Source organism: Symphalangus syndactylus, chromosome 8 (assembly GCF_028878055.3).
Source record: "Symphalangus syndactylus isolate Jambi chromosome 8, NHGRI_mSymSyn1-v2.1_pri, whole genome shotgun sequence".
NCBI classification, from domain to species: Eukaryota; Metazoa; Chordata; class Mammalia; order Primates; family Hylobatidae; genus Symphalangus; species Symphalangus syndactylus.
The window spans coordinates 14,217,190-14,234,894 of NC_072430.2; the positions used below are offsets into that span (position 1 = coordinate 14,217,190).

Here is a 17,705-nt window from a genome sequence, read left to right on the forward strand (position 1 = left end):
TCTTTGTTTTCTGGATACCATGCAATGGCCATGCACTCTCATAATGAAAAAAACCTTGGGAATGTCGGCCAGTGTTTAGGTCAGTGTGTGCACCGTGAATTTTCTTGGAAAAGTTTTTGCCCAGTGCCTTACGACCTTTACGAGGCTTCTGCAGGGCAGCTCCAGCACGGATGCCCTTCCTGTCTCTAAGGCTCAGCCTGCACCACTCCCCAACTGCCAATAGCCCCTGGCCAGCCCTCTACTCCCCTGTACCTTGGTAAGGAAGGGAGTGGCTGTGAAGGGAGGTGAGGCACCCAGTGAGAACCAGACTCAGGAGCCTCAGGGAACACCGCTGCCTAGACCAGCCACCTCACATCAGTCGCCTCTGCACTGTAGGATTTTTCTTGTGTAGAGTTTCCCACCTCCATGCCTCCTCCATCCTTTCTCACGATATGGTAATGCCTGAGGTTAACAGGGGAAGTTTCTTTCAAAACTCACCAGCTCCCTCAAAAATACACTGCGTTCCTGTACCTAATTCATCTATTTTTGTTACTTAGAAAAATAAGAGCCAAATTCCTTCCACTCCTGAGGTCCTGGGCATCCTGGGTAGGTAGTTGCTGGGCGGGCGGGCGGAGCCCCTCCTTCTGAGCCCCGTTCTTGCTGCCTGCATGAAGCTGACAGGCACATGAGCTGACAGACTCCTAGCCTGACTTCACAGCTAGGAGCAAATAGGAATGAACGCCGGCAGCAGAGAACTTGAGAGATGGATGAACTGGCGTTCTAACCACACTTGGGTCAGCTTCATAGAACATTACTGTGGCAAAGTGTGGGAAATTACTTATTTGTGAAAACAAAGTTTTCAAAACATGAATGTTAAAGTATATGTATTATAGATGTCATCTGCTTACAAACTCGCCAGTCCATTACGATGCTCACTAACCTTTCCAAGCTAAGTAGCAAGGGCACATGGTACTAGCCTTGCCCGCCAAGTAAAAAGGTTGACCAGCCTCGACCTGCAGCACTCAGCCCTGCCTGCCACTCTGCTCTCCACACTGGCCCATCGTGCCTCACATGCTCTAGGTTCCCCTAGGCCCACCCGGCCAGGCCACGGCGGAGCCTACCCAGACACTTGCAGGCCAGCCCCTGACCTTCCCCAGGAGGCCACCCTCCCATTCTCTCTCTCAACTCCTCCATACCGCTCTGTGCTTTTCCCCTGGCCCTCCTGCCGCTAAGACTGCATGTAACTAAGATTCTCCAGGATGCATCCCCTAGATCAGAGAACCAGGAATTGGCAAACTACAGCGATTCAAATCCAGCCAGCAGCCTATTTTTGTAAGGTCTTTGAACTAAGAATACTTTTTAGATTTTTTAAGTGTTTTAAAAACAAAGACTAAGTGTGTATGTGGTCCACAAAGCCTAGGATATTTACTCTCTTGCCCCTAACAGAAAGAGTTTACCAGTCCTTGCTCTGGACTCTACATCTAGAGGGCAGAGAGGAGTTGCTGGTGTGTAGGCTGTATGAAAGGCCAATTTTGTAAATGAGTGCCAAACTGCTCTCCAAAGCAGAGGTAACAACAAATACTTCTACTAGCAGCACGAGAACTGCTATGAAACCACACTCTCACCAACACTTATAGTCATCAGTCATCTTAATTTCTACCAACCAAGGACAATGGTCTTTTTGCCTCTTACCCTGATTAGAAAGGTTTGGCATCTTTTCATATGCTGAGAGTCCACTTGTTTTCTCTTCTGTGAAATGCCAAATTGTGTCTTCTTGTCATTGTTTGCTGTGTGTGTGTGTGTGTGTGTGTGTGTGTGTGTGTGTGTGTGTTTTCAAGAGATGGAGTCTCGTTCTGTTGCCCAGGCTGGAGTATAGTGGTGCCATCATGGCTCACTGCAGCCTCGACCCCCTGGGCTCAAGCAATCCTCCCACCTCAGCCTCCAGAGTAGCTAGGATTATAGGCACATGCCACCATGCCCAGCTAATTTTTTTATTTTTTCAGGAGCTGGGGGTCTCGCTATGTTGCCCAGCCTGCTCTCAAACTCCTGGCCTCAAGTGATCCTTCTACCTCAGCCTCCCAAAGTGCTGGGATTGTAGGCATGAACCACTGCGCCTGGTGGTGTCATTTTTTTAATTGGGTTATTGTCTCTGGTAATATTGATTCGGGGAGATTCCCCATCTATTTAATACGTTAACAGCTAATCCTTTGTTAGTTTTATGTATTACAGATGTCTTTTCCCAATTTATAGCTTGACTTTTTTTTTAAATTATTATACTCTAAGTTCTGGGATACATGTGCAGTACATGCAGACTTATTATATGGGTATACATGTGCCGTTGTGGTTTGCTGCACCCATCAACCCGTCATCTACATTAGGTATTTCTCCTAATGCTATCCCCACCCTCCGACAGGCCCCAGTGAGTGATGCTCCCCTCCCTGTGTCCATGTGTTCTCACTGTTCAACTCCCACTTATGAGTGAGAACATGTGGTGTTTGGTTTTCTATTCCTCTGTTAGTTTGCTGAGAATGATGGTTTCCAGCTTCATCCATGTCCCTGCAAAGGTCATGAACTCATTCTTTTTTATGGCTGCATAGTATTCCATGGTGCATATGTGCCACATTTTCTTTATCCAGTCTATCACCGATGGGTGTTTGGGTTGGTTCCAAGTCTTTACTATTGTAAATAGTGCTGCAATAAACATATGTGTGCACGTGTTTTAAAAATATGGAACTGCTTCACGAATTTGCATGTCATCCTTGCGCAGGAGCCATGCTAATCTTCTCTGTATCGTTCCAATTTTAGTATATGCGCTGCCAAAGCGCGCGCTATGGCTTGACTTTATTTATGGTGCCTTTTAATGAAGAGAGATCTTAATTTTATTAGGCCAGTCGCAGTGGCTCATGCCTGTAATCCCAGCACTTTGGGAGGCTGAGGCGGCTAAATCACTTGAGGTCAGGAGTTCAAGACTAGCCCTGGCCAACATGGTGAAATCCTGTCTCTACTAAAATACAAAAATTAGTCAGGCATGGTGGCGCATGCCTGTAGTCCCAGCTACTCGGGAGGCCAAGGTGGAGAATCGCTTGAACCTGGGAGGCGGAGGTTTCAGTGACCCGAGATCGTGCCACTGCACTCCAGCCTGGGCGGCAGAGTGAGACACTGTCTCGGGGAAAAAAAAAAAATTCAGATTAACTTGTGAGTGATGCTGATGAAAAAGGGACAATCCAATATATAAAAACAGAAAGCAGCTCTAATTCTATCACAGAAGCAATGTCAAAAGGAGGTGTTCTCAAATAAGACTAGTAAATGAGCCACTATGTCAAATTGACAGACACTGCTCAAGGAAAATATGCTTTCCAAACAAAAGCTGAAGAAAGAGATGACATGAACCCCGAGCAGAGCCCAGCTGGCAGCCCTGTGACCTTCTATATCAATGAGGTGGCCACAGGACTGCATTGGCTCCTGGGAAAGCAGGAGACAGACACCTCAACAGGCACCAGAACCAGTGGACGGACAAGTCTCAGGTTCATTGATGACCCTTGACTCTCCCAGTGATCAACAGCCACCAAGAGCAGTCACTTCTGATCTGAAGTGTAAGAATCCCCTGATCACCTCCTGAAGCAACTAGGACAACAGACATGATGACTTAAGTCCTCAAATAGGATATAAACACCTACCTGTCCTGTCCTGAGCAAGGGAGAGTTTTAGATTTAGGAAAACCAACACTGGAGACACATTTCTCACAATCAGCTCAGAGGTAGACAGTAACAACCATCCCTACTGCTGGGCACTAACCTGGCATATCTCCCTCAGCCCAACACAGTCATGCAGAAGACGCCACCGAGGTGAATCTGCCCCAGGTTCCCCACCACTGACAAAACAGAGAGGGGGCAAGAACCTCAAGGCTGCCAAGGAAACACTTCTGTCTGTAGGATCAAGTTCTTAACAGCAGGGAGGGCAGTTTTTACTAACATGCCCTCAACCCCACAAATACCGACAATGATAATTTATTGCATCTCTTATGCTATTTATCCTTGTAAGCCATCTTAAATCTCTTGCGTAACCATGTAAGGTGTACATAAATTTGGCAAACTCGCAACGGATCATAATTTAAAAATTCAAATTATGTCCTAAAATATTAAATTTAAATTATGACTAGTAAGTCATGTCCACAAAAATGGCTGAGTAAGGAACTCAAAGTCCATCCTTCAATATACACATTTTAAAAACTGGCAAAAACTAGGCCGGGCGTGATGGCTCACACCTGTAATCCCAGCACTTTGGGAGGCCGAGGTGGGCGGATCACAAGGTCAGGAGATCGAGACCATCCTGGCTAACATGGTGAAACCCCGTCTCTACTAAAAATACAAAAACTTAGCCGGGCGTGGTGGCGGGTGCCTGTAGTCCCAGCTACTAGGGAGGCTGAGGCAGGAGAATGGCGTGAAACCGGGAGGCAGAGCTTTCAGTGAGCCGAGATTGCGCCACAGCACTCCAGCCTGGGCGAGAGCGTGAGAATCCGTCTCAAAAATAAATAAATAAATAAAATAAAAAAGGCAAAAACTGTCAGAATCTACTATTTTAAAACTTTGGAAACTAATTAAAAACTTGCAGCAATCAGAAGAACGCTTATTCAAGAAAAACCAGCTGAATCTCAGCAAGAACCGTGAGTTCCATAGCATTTTAACCTTCTCTGGTCCCATCCTGGCTGCAGCAGTGGCCTAGAAGACAAGAGGCTGCCACTCCGGTGCATGCACTGGTCCCAGAGGGAGCAGAATGGGCTTCATCTGCAAAGAACTGCAGTTGTTTGTTTTGACCTGTCTACTGACTCCCTGGAAGATTGGCTCAAAGGGCTTCACTTTACCTCCCAGTGCTGAGGCATCTACTAGGGAAAGAGGGGGAAAGGTTATTGGAAACATTTACAGACAAACATATTTGCTGCTGCCTGAAGCACTGGATAACAGTTGAGGCAAACAATAGATTTAACCAAAAGCTTGGGAAGAAAAGCTGAGGAGTAAGATGTTTTGGAAAATAAGGGTTTGAAAAGCTCTGACACATTCTTGGAAATCCAGAAGGCTCCACAAATGCCCAGTGCTGTGTACATGTTCAGGAAAGACCTGAAAAGGCCCTAGGCTTTCACCTCTGGCTGACCTTCACGATCTGTGCAAGCAGGCAGTGAATGCTAAGGGATCACCGTCAAATGCCTGGCTGAGTGTTGAAGGTGTGCTCCAACATACACGTGGACCTCATCTCAAAAGACTGGGAGACATTTTTTGTTCTAGGCGCTTAAATCTCTGTCTAATCACAAGCTGACCACTATATTAATGGAACAGAGAACTCAGTGGCCACACATGATAAAGAATATATACTATACAAAATTAGCTCAGAAAAGTAACTATACAAACAATGACTGTAACAAGTAGTCAATAAACCCTGGAGGAGAAGGAAGAATCTCATTTCCAGAGTTGCCACGGTATAAACTCAAAACTTCCAGTTTTCAACAAAATATCACAAGGCATGCAAAGAAACAAGAAAATATGGTTCACATGCAGAAAAAGGGCAAGTAACAGAAATTGTTCAAGAGGAAGCCCAGGCATTAGACTTATGGATGAAGACTTTAAATATGTTATTTTAAATATGTTCAAAGAACTAAAGAAAACCATGTTCAAAAATCTAAAAGATCCATCAGAACAATGTCTCACTGAATAGAGAATATTGATAAACAAAAAAATATTAAAAAAAAAAGAACCAAACAGAAATTCTGGAGTTGACGGCCGGGCGCGGTGGCTCACGCCTGTAATCCCAGCACTTTGGGAGGCCGAGGCGGGCAGATCACGAGGTCAGGAGATCGAGACCATCCTGGCTAACACGGTGAAACCCCGTCTCTACTAAAAATACAAAAAATTAGCCGGGCGAGGTGGCAGGCGCCTGTAGTCCCAGCTACTCGGGAGGCTGAGGCAGGAGAATGGCATGAACCCCGGGGGGCGGAGCCTGCAGTGAGCCGAGATCGCACCACTGCACTCCAGCCTGGGAGACAGAGCGAGACTCCGTCTCAAAAAAAAAAAAAGAAATTCTGGAGTTGAAAAGCACAAAAACTGAAATGAAAAATTCACTGCAGGGGCTCAACAGCAGAAATAAACAGACAGCAGTAAGAATCAGAGAACTTAAAGATAGGATAGTTGAGATTATACAGTGTAAGAATAGAAGAAAAAATAATGAAGAAAATAAACAGCCTCAGAGACTTGTGGGACACCATCAATTGTACCAACATACATATTATAGGGTCTTAGAAAGACAGAGAGAAAAAAAGACAAAAAAAAAGTTTGAAGAAATAATGGTAGAAAAGTCCTGTATTTAATGAGAAACATTAATCTGCATAACCAGGAAGCTCGACAAACTCCAAGTAGGATAAATTCAAAGAGCCACACCCAGACACACTGTAGTCAAACTGTAGAAAGCAGCAAGAGAGAAGTGACTCTTCAAGTACAAGGATTTCTCAGTAAGATTAACAACTGATTTCTCATCTAAAGCCATGGAGGCCAAAAGGTGACAAATTAAAGGGCTGAAAGAAAAAATCTGTCAACCAAGAATTCTTTTTTTTTTTTTTTTTGGAGAAGAGACTTTACTCTGTCACCCAGGCTGGAGTGCAGTGGTGCAATCATAGCTCACTGCAGCCTCCAACTCCTGGGCTCAAGCAATCCTCCTGCCTCAGTCTCTCTGGGAGCTGGGACTACAGCCCAGTGCCATCATGTCTGGCTATTTTTCAACCAAGAATTCTATATCCAGTAAAACTATCTTTCAAAAATGAATGAGATCCCCAAAAAATATATTAGAAAGCTCTCAGAAGAAAACACAGGAGGTAAGCCTTTATTGACCCTGAATTTGGCAATGGATTCTTAGATACAACAACAGAAGTATAAGCAACAAAATAAAAAACTAGATAAACTGAACTTCACCAAAATGAAAAACTTTTGAGCACCAAATGAGATTATCAATAAAGTGAAGAGACAATTAACAGAATGGGAGGAAAAACTTGCAAATCACATATCTACTAAGGGTCTAGCATCCGGAATATATATAAAGCACTCTTATAACTCAACCACAAAAAGACAACCCAATTTTAAAATGAGCAAAGGATCTGTATAAACGTTTCTCCAAGGAAGATACAGAAATATCCAACAAGCACATAAAAAGATGTTCAATATCAATATCATTAAGAAAATGCAAATTGGCTGCTCTGCCTATGGAGTAGCCACTCTTTTATTTACTTCTATAATAAACTTGCTTTCACTTTATATAGACTCACCCTGAATTCTTTCTTGCATGAGATTCAATAACCCTCTCTTGGGGTCTGGATTGGGACCCCTTTCTGGTAACATCTTCCTGGCAAGCCCCAAAGGGATGATACTGGGGAGACTCCCAACCCAAAGGAAATAGACTGCAGCACTGATTGGCCGACTTTGGGTAAGTGGGATGCATTTACCTGGGTAAAGGATGGGATTGGGTTAGAGGCCCAACTTAGGGGAGTTAGAGTCTCTCCTAAGAGAGGGATAAAGGCGCCTGTTAATAAAAGGCAAGCACGCTTGGCTGAACTTGGATTTGACGCCCAACTTAGGAAGGTTAGAGTCCTTCCTAAAATTTAGGGGGTTGGAGGCCCCTCTCAGTAGAGTCCCTCTCGACTAAGAACCGGTTTGGCACTATGGGATGTTAACTGCTATTCTCTTTGGATTAATCTGCCTTGCATTCTTTGCTGATGGCTGTGGGTGACAGAACTAGACATGTCCAAGATTATGGGACATGGAGAGCTTTTTCCTCCCCAAAAGGGGAAACTAGAGCTGACGGGAATGCTGGGAAAGATCCCTACGCTCCCAAAAAGCAGCCACCTGAACTTCTGATTCAGTGTCAGCTGCAATGGGTGGGTCTTTCTCTGGCCTCCCTGAGCTTCTTGCATTCCCCAGCCTGCTGCAGGCAATACGTTTCTCCCTTTCTTTCCTTTCCCTTTCCTATCTTTTCTGTTATTCAGGGCCACCATCTTGCCCAAAGACCACAGGTTGAGAAATGACCTTGTAATCACATGGCAGTACTTTCTCTTTGTCTCTGCCTTCCAGGCAACAGGGATTTGGGGGTAGTAGTTAGCTCTACAAATTATCTTGAGCAGTTAAAAGCCTTTGCAAGCTCAAAATTTACTGCTCTGGGCTCCTTCTGGGAAAAGCAATGGAAACTGCCCAATGCTGTAGCTTAGCAGTTAAGGCTTTGTCTTTTCACAATGGTGGCCTGAGTTCAGGTTCGATTTTTAGCCTAGAAAATGAGCACTTTCTGGTTGGCATTTGGGTGAGCTTTGCCATTTGTTGATTCTCCTCCCTTTCACGAACTGTCTTAAATTTTCCTTTCTCTGAGCACCTGGGAGGTTACATTTGGAAAAGTTGAAAAGCCAGGAATATTGGCGGTTTGGCGTGGCTAAAGTTAGGTAATAAGATATTTAAAAGGACTTTTTAAAAAGTGCTATGGTTGAAAGTCAGCTTAATTAAAAGTGGATATTCAAGCTCTAACAGCCTGGGACTTCTTAGGAAAAACAAAGGAGGCACCACATACCCTGTTTTGGGAAAAACCTCTATTTTCCTCATAGAACCCCAAGAATTATTAAAAGTGGATAGATCCCTCTCAACATCTATGGCTCTGTTCTGTTTTGCACTGCATTATCTGTTTTTTACTTTGGGGGTATCAGAAATTACTTCATATTATGAGAGAGCTTTGGTGTGTAATATAACTAGGTAGGAAATACATTTAATACTTTTGGGGATGGCTAAATGGCAGTGGGGGGGTACTTGGATCTTTGTGTGTCTGGATCAAAAGCATGCTCTTGGCCACCTGGAAGGTATGGAGATGTCCTCACCCTTCCCCACTGAGAGATAAGACTCCCATGGGGGATGGGCTGATCTCAGAAAGGGCTGATTGGCTCTGGGTTACTTTTGGCAATGAAATACGTGGTAAAATCATTGCACTGTTGTGTTCTGTAGCATTTCTCTTTGGGGATCCAGGATCCAATATAAAAATGGGACCCTCAAAAAAAAAAAAATGGGACCCTCAAGTTTTGGGGCTCTGTCTTGCCTTCCAATTGTGCCTGCTTATGAGGCCACAGAAACCGCATGCTTTCCTCGCCCTGTTCCTCCAGGGCTCCACCATAAAGCCACTAATCCAATTAAGAAACTGGTAAATGAAAAACCTTACAACTACTACATTTTCTTCTGTCTGTGTATTTATATGTGTTGTGTGTGTGATATAAAAGGCTTTGATTAATTGGCTTAAAAATAAGTGTTTAAATCAAATATTTTGTCAGAAAAATAAAAAGCGTAATGCCTTTCAATTCGTGTGACTTAAGCTGTGGGAAGTAAAGAAAATTTTAAAGATCAATAAATAAAGACATTCGGTCTAAATCAGGCAGGTCAAATTTTAGGTTTGCTAAATGCTTTAAGTTTATAAACTGCCTCTTTGACTTTTGAAAATTGTTAAACTTACCTACAGCCATTAGATTCTAGGTAAGGCCTGGGGACATGTGGAGTTAGCCATGCCTCCTAGCCATGCTAGAAAGAGACCTTATCTGCACTTCTGCCTGGTGTCCTAGGCTCCATACCTAGTACATAATTAAAACTGCTTACCAAGTTTTTCACTAAAAATAAACACTGCTAAGAGTTAACAGTGTAACATGTACTTGAGACTACTGGAAAAACAGTTTTACATGCAAGGTGTGTAGGGAAAGTGAAATGTGTTTTTGGTAAAAGAGAAGAAGACATGCGAATGTGGATTTTTTTTTGGCCTAAATTAAAGGGTTAAGGGATTGTTTTAAGTTAGGATAAAGCCGAAGGTTTGCAAAAGTTGTGGAAATTTTGTGAAAAATTAATCTTGTAAAGGAAATTCTGTGTGTGAACATACTGGCTGAAGTTAAAGGGGTATGATACAGTTCCATAAACTGAACACTGGAATAAAAACACAACAGGGTTTTCTTAGAGCACTGATCTGCTCTTTAACAAAAATTTGTAAAGGGTTATAAAAGGTTTATAAGAATCTTACTTTCTGGTTTGACATTAAAATTGGGTAGATTTGTCTATAATGTTTTATTAAGAAGTGGATTTAACATTAATAGTACACTAATGCAATGGTGAAATTTGGCTAATTTGGTATAAAAATCATACAGGAAGCATTGTCAAATATGAAATGGTGTTTGGCTTTCTTTGACCTGTATTTACATAAATGTTATTGGTATGTGTTCCAAAGTAATGGGAAACTCCTAGAATTCTGATATGACTTAGCGTATGTTATTAATAATTACAATTATTATGTAAAATCGTATGCCACAAAAGTAATCAAAATTCCTAGTCAATTGTGCCTTTAATAGTGGCTGCCTTAAGACTTTTTGTCATCAACAGACAACTGCTATGTTGATCCTCCTCAAAAGGTGGTTTACAGTCAGCTATAGGACTTCAACAGGTGCTCTTGGATGCAGGTTTCTAATAACTTTGGAGATTGTGACATTAGAATAGAGGTTCTTAGGCCGGGTGCAGTGGCTAATGCCTGTAATCCCAGCACTTTGGGAGGCCGAGGTGGGTAGATCACCTAAGGTTGGGAGTTCGAGACCAGCATGACCAACGTGGTGAAACCCCGTCTCTACTAAAAACTACAAAAATTAGCTGGGCGTGGTGGTGCGTACCTGTAATCCCAGCTACTCAGGAGGCTGAGGCAGGAGAATCGCTTAAACCTGGGAGGCAGAGGTTGCAGTGAGCCAAGATCACGCCATTGCATGCCAGCCTGGGTGACAGAGTGAGACTGTCTCAAAAAAAAAAAAGAATAGAGGTTCTTTCAGGACTCTCATGGAGAGCTGAAATGATTATGAATATCAAGCAGAACAGGAGTTAACTGCATAGACTGAACAAAAGACTGAAGTAATCTTTTCTGACTTTTTGCTTAAAACGTTGCTGATCATTTTTGTTTTTCAGAGCCAAGAAAACTTTTGAGCTACTTACAGCTTTTGACAATTGAGTAAAGTATACTCTTGTGAACAAAATTTGGAGCATATTTGTTTTTCTCTACCTGCTTTCTCCAGAATTTGGAAACTATTTGTGAGTATTAACTTATGGCAATATAGTTATTTGCACAAGTACAATAAGAATCTGTTTCTTTTGCAACAGGACACAATTAGAGAAACTGGTTATTTTACCAAGACTTTGATGGGAATGGTGTGCTTTCCTTTAAGGACTCAAACGTGACTTATGGAGCCAATAAAAGCTCCTTGGGAAAACTGGCCTCATACCTTGTCTACACAGTTCCTGTGCGGTGTTCCTGACCTGTGGTAAGTAAAGAACGTCACTTTCTGACAGGCCCAGGAGCCCCACGTCATCTTGGGACCTCAAGAGGAGAGGAATTTCCCAACTCACAGGTTATTTGAGGGTACAAACTCATGGCTGGGCTGGGCTTTAAAAAAAGTCTTATCTAAGCTTCCTTTTATGGAATGAAGTTCCATCAAAGTCAATTTTAAAAACCGTATCTGAAAAATAATTGTTCTTGCTGCACTTTATACAAATAATCAGGCCAAGTATAATAATGCAAATCAGTTGTACCATGATTTGTCTTCAGTAAAAATGGGAGACCGGAGAGAGAAAATAAATTATGTTTCAGGAACTTGGTACACCTGTTACTAGATTCTAGTCTCAGCAGTTGTTTTTAAGTTTTTTTCTGCAACTTAGGCTAACCCTGCTTACTCCTGTGAACCAACCAGTGATCTCTGGCTGCTGCTCACAAGAAACAAGAGAGATGGGGTAATGTAAAAATCTGGATCAATATTCTAATTCTGGGCACATACTGGAATCAGCTAGTGACCCCATATCAGCTTGGTTTCAACAACTGCCCAGTTCATGGAAAGCCTTCTTGTTTAGTTTACTCAGGATAATTTTAGTTATTCTACTTTACTGTTGTGGAATATATTGCTGTTGTACTCTTTGTATACGAATGCAGGATAAGTTTACTGAATGTTTTCTTAAACTGAACACTTACTAATCTTCCAGATACCACCTTTTGTTGGAACTCAGAGCTATGAATGGCCCTCACCATATTGAGGCTTTCTGACTGAGCTCTTCTCTACCCTGAATACAAGAGACCCTCATAGTTAGGCAGGAATATAATCGCCCCTATTCAGCCTGAAGAAGTTACAGAAGATGGATCTTTGTCCCTCTACGACTCTTAGGATTAAGGGTTCTGCTGTAAAAGGGAGGGGGGAAACACATCAGGGGTGTCTGAACCAGAGAAACTCCATCTTGAATAGGCGGTGAGTAAAATAAGGCTGAGACCTACTGGGCTACATTCCCAGGAGGTTAGGCATTCTAAGTCACAGGATGAGACAGGAGGTTGGCACAAGGTACAGGTCATAAAGACCTTAATGATAAAACAGGCTGCAGTAAAGCAGCTGACCAAAACCAAGATGGCGATGAAGGTGACCTCTGGTTGTCCTTACTGTTCATTATACTCTAATTATAATGCATCAGCATGCTAAAAGACACTTCCACCAGCACCATGACAGTTTCCAGATACCATGGCAACGTCAGGAAGTTGCCCTGTATGGTCTACAAAGGGGAGAAACCCTCAGTTCCAGATATTGCCCACCCCTTTCCCATAAAACTGATGAATAATCCACCCCTTGTTTAGCATACAATCAAGAAGTAACAATAAGTATAAGCAGCTGAGCGGCATGGGCTCTGCCTATGGAATAGCCATTCTTTATTCCTTTGCTTTCTTAATAAACTTGCTTTCACTTAAAAAAAAGAAAATACAAATCAAAGCCACAGTGAGTTCCCACTTCACACTCACTAGGATGGCTGTAATTTTTTTTTTTTTTTTTTTTTTTGACAGGGTTTTACTCTGTCACCCAGGCTGGATAGAGTGCAGTGGTGTGAACGTGACTTGCTGCAGCCTTGAACTCTTGGGCTCAGGCAATCCTCCCAACTCAGCCTCCCGAATACCTGGGAATACAGGTGTGCACAACCATGCCCAGCTAGTTATTTTATTTTCTGTAGAGACGGGGTGTCACTATATTGCCCAGGTTGTTCTCAAACTCCTGGGCTCAAGTGATCCTCCCACCTTGGCCTCCCAAAATGTTGGAATTATAGGCATGAGCCAACGTACCTGGCCTTTTTTTTTTTAGATAAAGTCTCATTCTGTAGCCCAAGCTGGAGTGCGGTGGCATGATCTCAGCTCACTGCAACCTCTGCCTCTCAGGCTCAAGTGATTCTCGTGCCTCAGCCTCCCTAGTAGCTGGGACTACAGGCTGGTGCCACCACGCCTGGCTAATTTTTTGTATTTTAGTAGAGACGGGGTTTCACCATGTTGCCCAGGGTGGTCTCAAACTCCTGAGCTCAGGTGATCTGCCTGCCTCGGCCTCCCAAAGTGCTGGGATTACAGGTGTGAGCCACTGCGCCTGGCCTATAATTTTTTTAAAAAAGGAAAATAACAAGTGTTAGTGAGGATGTGGAAAAACTGAAACCCTCATACATTGCTGTTGGAAACACAAAATGGTTCAGCCACTAAGGAAAAGAGGCTGGCAGTTCCTCAAAAAGTTAAAACATTTTACCATATGACCCAGCAATTCCACTCTTGGGTACATGCTCAAAAGAACTGAAAAAAGGTACTCAAAGAAACACATGTATATACATGTTCACAGCAGTACTATTCACAATAACCAAAAAGGTAGAAACCACCAAAATGTCCATCAATACATGAATAAACAAAATGTAATCTATCCAGACAGTGAATACCATTCAGCCTTAAAAAGGAATCAAGTTCTGATTCATGCTACAACATGGATGAACCCTGAAAACATGCTAAGTGAGTAAGTCAGACGCAAAGGGCACACACTACATGATTTCATTTACATGAAACATACAGAATAGGGAAATCCACAAGACAGAAAGCAGACGGGTACTTACCAGTGGTTGAAAGGAGGGATAATGGGGACTCACTGCTTATGGGTATGGGGTTTCCTTTTGGGAATGAAAAAAATGTGTTGGAACCAGATAGAGATCGTGGTGCACAACACGGTGAATGTACAAAATGCCACTGAATCATTCACTTTTAAATGGCTGTTATGTGTATCTCACTACAATTTATTTTAAAACACTGTTTAAAAAAAAAAAAAAAAAAAGCCGGGTGCGGCGGCTCACACCTATAATCCCAGCACTTTGGAAGACTGAGGTGGGCAGATCACTTGAGGCCAGTAGTTCAAGACACGCCTGGGCAACACAGTAAAAAACCCCATCTCTACAAAAAATACAAAAAATAGCTGGGTGTGGTGCTGCACACCTGTAGTCCCAGCTATTTGGGGGGCTGAGGTGGGAATCACTTGAGCCCAGGAGGTTGAGGCTGCAGTGAGCCATGTTTGCACTACCGCACTGCAGCCTGGGCGACATAAAAGTAAGACTCTGTCTCAAAACCAAAACCTACTATAACCACTCAGTCACTTGGATGGCTAAAATTTTAAAAATAGAAAATCACAAGTGTTGACGAGGATATGGAGAAATGGGAGTCTTCACATATTGCTGACAGGAATGTAAAATGGTGCAGCCCTTGTGGAAACAATCTGACAGTTCCTCCAAAAGTTAAACACAGAATTACCGTATGACCCAACAATTCCATTTCTATGTATATACTAAGAGAACCAGTATGTTCACGCAAAAACTTGTTCACAAACGTTCAGAGCAGCACTATTCATAATAGCGAAAAAAAAAGTAGAAACAGCCCAAATGGTCAACTGGTAAATGGATAAACAAAATTTGGTCTATCCATACAATGAACTCTTACTCAGGCATAAAAAAAAATGAGGTACTATATATATGCTACAACATGGATGGATCCTGAAAACATTAAGTTATGGAAGTCAGAAACAAAAGGCCACATATTGTATGATTCCTATTACATGAAATGTCTAGAATAGGCAAATTCACAGATAACAGAAAGTAGATTAGTGATTGCCAGAGGCTGGGGCAAGCGAAGAATGGAGAGTGCCTGCTTAGTGGTATAGGGTTTCTTTTTGGGGTGATGAAATATTCTGAAATTAGACAGTAGCATAACATTCCTTACTGGGTATATACCCAAAGGACTATAAATCATGCTGCTATAAAGACACATGCACACGTATGTTTATTGCGACACTATTCACAATAGCAAAGAGTTGGAACCAACCCAAATGTCCAACAACAATAGACTGGATTAAGAAAATGTGGCACATATACACCATGGAATACTATGCAGCCATAAAAAATGATGAGTTCGTGTCCTTTGTAGGGACATGGATGAAACTGGAAAACATCATTCTCAGTAAACTATCGCAAGGACAAAAAACCAAACACCGCATGTTCTCACTCATAGGTGGGAATTGAACAATGAGAACTCATGGACACAGGAAGGGGAACATCACACTCTGGGGACTGTTGTGGGGTAGGGGGAGGGGGAGGGACAGCATTAGGTGATATACCTAATGCTAAATGACGAGTTAATGGGTGCAGGAAATCAACATGGCACATGGATACATATGTAACAAACCTGCACATTGTGCACATGTACCCTAAAACCTAAAGTATAAAAAAAAAAAAAAAAAAAAATTCTTTTTTTTTTTTTTTTTTTTTTTTAGACGGAGTCTTGCCTGTCGCCCAGGCTAGAGTGCAGTGGCGCAATGTCGACTCACTGCAACCTCCGCCTCCCAGTGCAGTGGCGCAATCTCGGCTCACTGCAACCTCCACCTCCCAGGCCCAAGCAATTCTGCTGCCTCAGCCTCCCAAGTAGCTGGGGTTACAGGTGTGTGCCACCATGCCCAGCTAATTTTTTTGTATTTTTAGTAGAGACGGGGTTTCACCATGTTGGCAAGGCTGGTCTCGATCTCTTTACAGACATGAGACACCACGCCCGGCCATAACATTCTGAATATACACGAAACAACTGAATTGTACACGTTAAGTGGTTTAAATGGTGAATTTTATGTTTTCTAAATTTTATCTCAATTAGAAAGTGTTTAAAATTTTTTTCGTGGGGTAAAAAACGGTGGTGGGGGGAACATCCAGATTCCTGAATCCCGCACAGCCTGGTAACCACTCCTTACCACCAGCACAAACATAAAAAGATGGCTAGCAGGCAGGAGGCAGTAGCTCACACCTGCAATCCCAGCACTTTAGGAGGCAAGGCAGGAGGATCGTCTGAGGTCAGGAGTTCAAGACCAGCCTGGCCAACCTGGCAAAACCCTGTCTCTACTAAAAATACAAAAATTAGCCGGACGTGGTGGTGTGCGCCTACAGTCCCAGCTACTCAGGAGGCTGAGGCAGGAGAACATAAGAATCGTTTGAACCCAGGAGGTGGAGGTTGCAGTGAGCCGAGATTGTGCCGCTGCACTCCAGCCTGGGCGACAGAGTGAGACTCTGTCTCAAAAAAAAAAAAATTAGCCAGGCATGGTGACACATGCCTGTGAGTCCTAGCTACTCAAGAGGCTGAGGTGGCAGAACTGCTTCAAGGTTACAGTGAGCTACGATCATGCCACTGCACTCCAGCCTGGGTGACAGGGCAAGATTCTGTCTCTAAAACAAAACAAAACAAAACAAAACAAAACTTTTTCATTTTTTTGAACAGCTAGCACACTGAACCTTATGTGACACAATTCTGTTTGTCCACATGTAGATCCAAAGAATTTCATATAATCCTAAGTATCTTAATAGCAAAATTAAATAAGTATCTTAATAGGAAAATTAAAAGTAAGGAGGAGTAAAGATATTAGAAGTCAATGAAAAACTAAGTTTCAGGGGATAATGTTTTAAATTACATGCAGAGAATTAAGGAGAAATAAGCGGCCAAGAGGACAACTGCAACCTCACACACGGACCACACTGACTGATGGTGAGGACAGCAAGCAGGCCGCACTGGAGTCGGTCACGTCTCGTTCCCAGGCTAGAACACCACCACCTACAAGTACAGCTCCAAAAGCAAAGACCAAGTTCAAAGGCCCCAAACTAAATATCACTGTAAAAGAAAGCTCCTAAAACTAAAAGGCTAATTTTTTCTAAATTATCTGTGGTGGCTGCCAGGCATGGCGGCGTGTGCCTGTAGTGCTTGCTCAGAAGGCTGAGGCGGGAGGATCACTTGAGCCCAGGAGGTTGAGTCTAGCCTGAGCAACAGAGAGACCGTGTCTGTAAAAAAAATAAAAATAAAAATAAAATGTCTGTAAGGGTAACTTATTTTCTTTTGAGGTAATTTCTTTTCTTTTTTTTTTCTTTTGAGGTAATTTCTTTTATTTTCTTTCTTTTCTTGCTGTCACCCAGGCTGGAGTGCAGTGGTGTGAACAGGGCTCACTGCAGCCTTGAACTCCCAGGCTGAAGCGATCCTCCTGCCTCAGCCTCCCAACTAGCTGGGACTACAGGCACGCACCACCACACCCCACTAACTTTTCTATTTTTTGTAGAGACAGGGTCTCGCCATGTTGCCTAGGTAGGTCTCGCCAATGTGGCCCAGGCTGGTCTCGAACTCCTGGGCTCAATCAATTCTCTGGCCTCAGCCTCTTAAAGTGCAAGAATTACAGGCATGAACCACCCACGAGGCCTGTGATGGTAATTTCTTTTTTTTTTTTTTTTTTTGAGACAGAAGTCTCGCTCTGTCGCCCAGGCTGGAGTGCAGTGGCACCATCTCGGCTCACTGCAAGCTCTGCCTCC

General features: G+C 43.0%; 1 protein-coding gene and 1 non-coding gene across 16 annotated transcripts in view; both read right to left on the minus strand.

The window, feature by feature from the left end:
- The window catches only part of TRAF3 (TNF receptor associated factor 3), a 134,220-nt gene that overhangs the window by 42,605 nt on the left and 73,910 nt on the right, over positions 1-17,705 (minus strand). The window lies entirely within an intron of this gene.
- Positions 2,701-2,804, minus strand: LOC129489113 (U6 spliceosomal RNA). Its single transcript, XR_008659907.1, has one exon. It is a non-coding gene; the product is annotated as a U6 spliceosomal RNA (small nuclear RNA).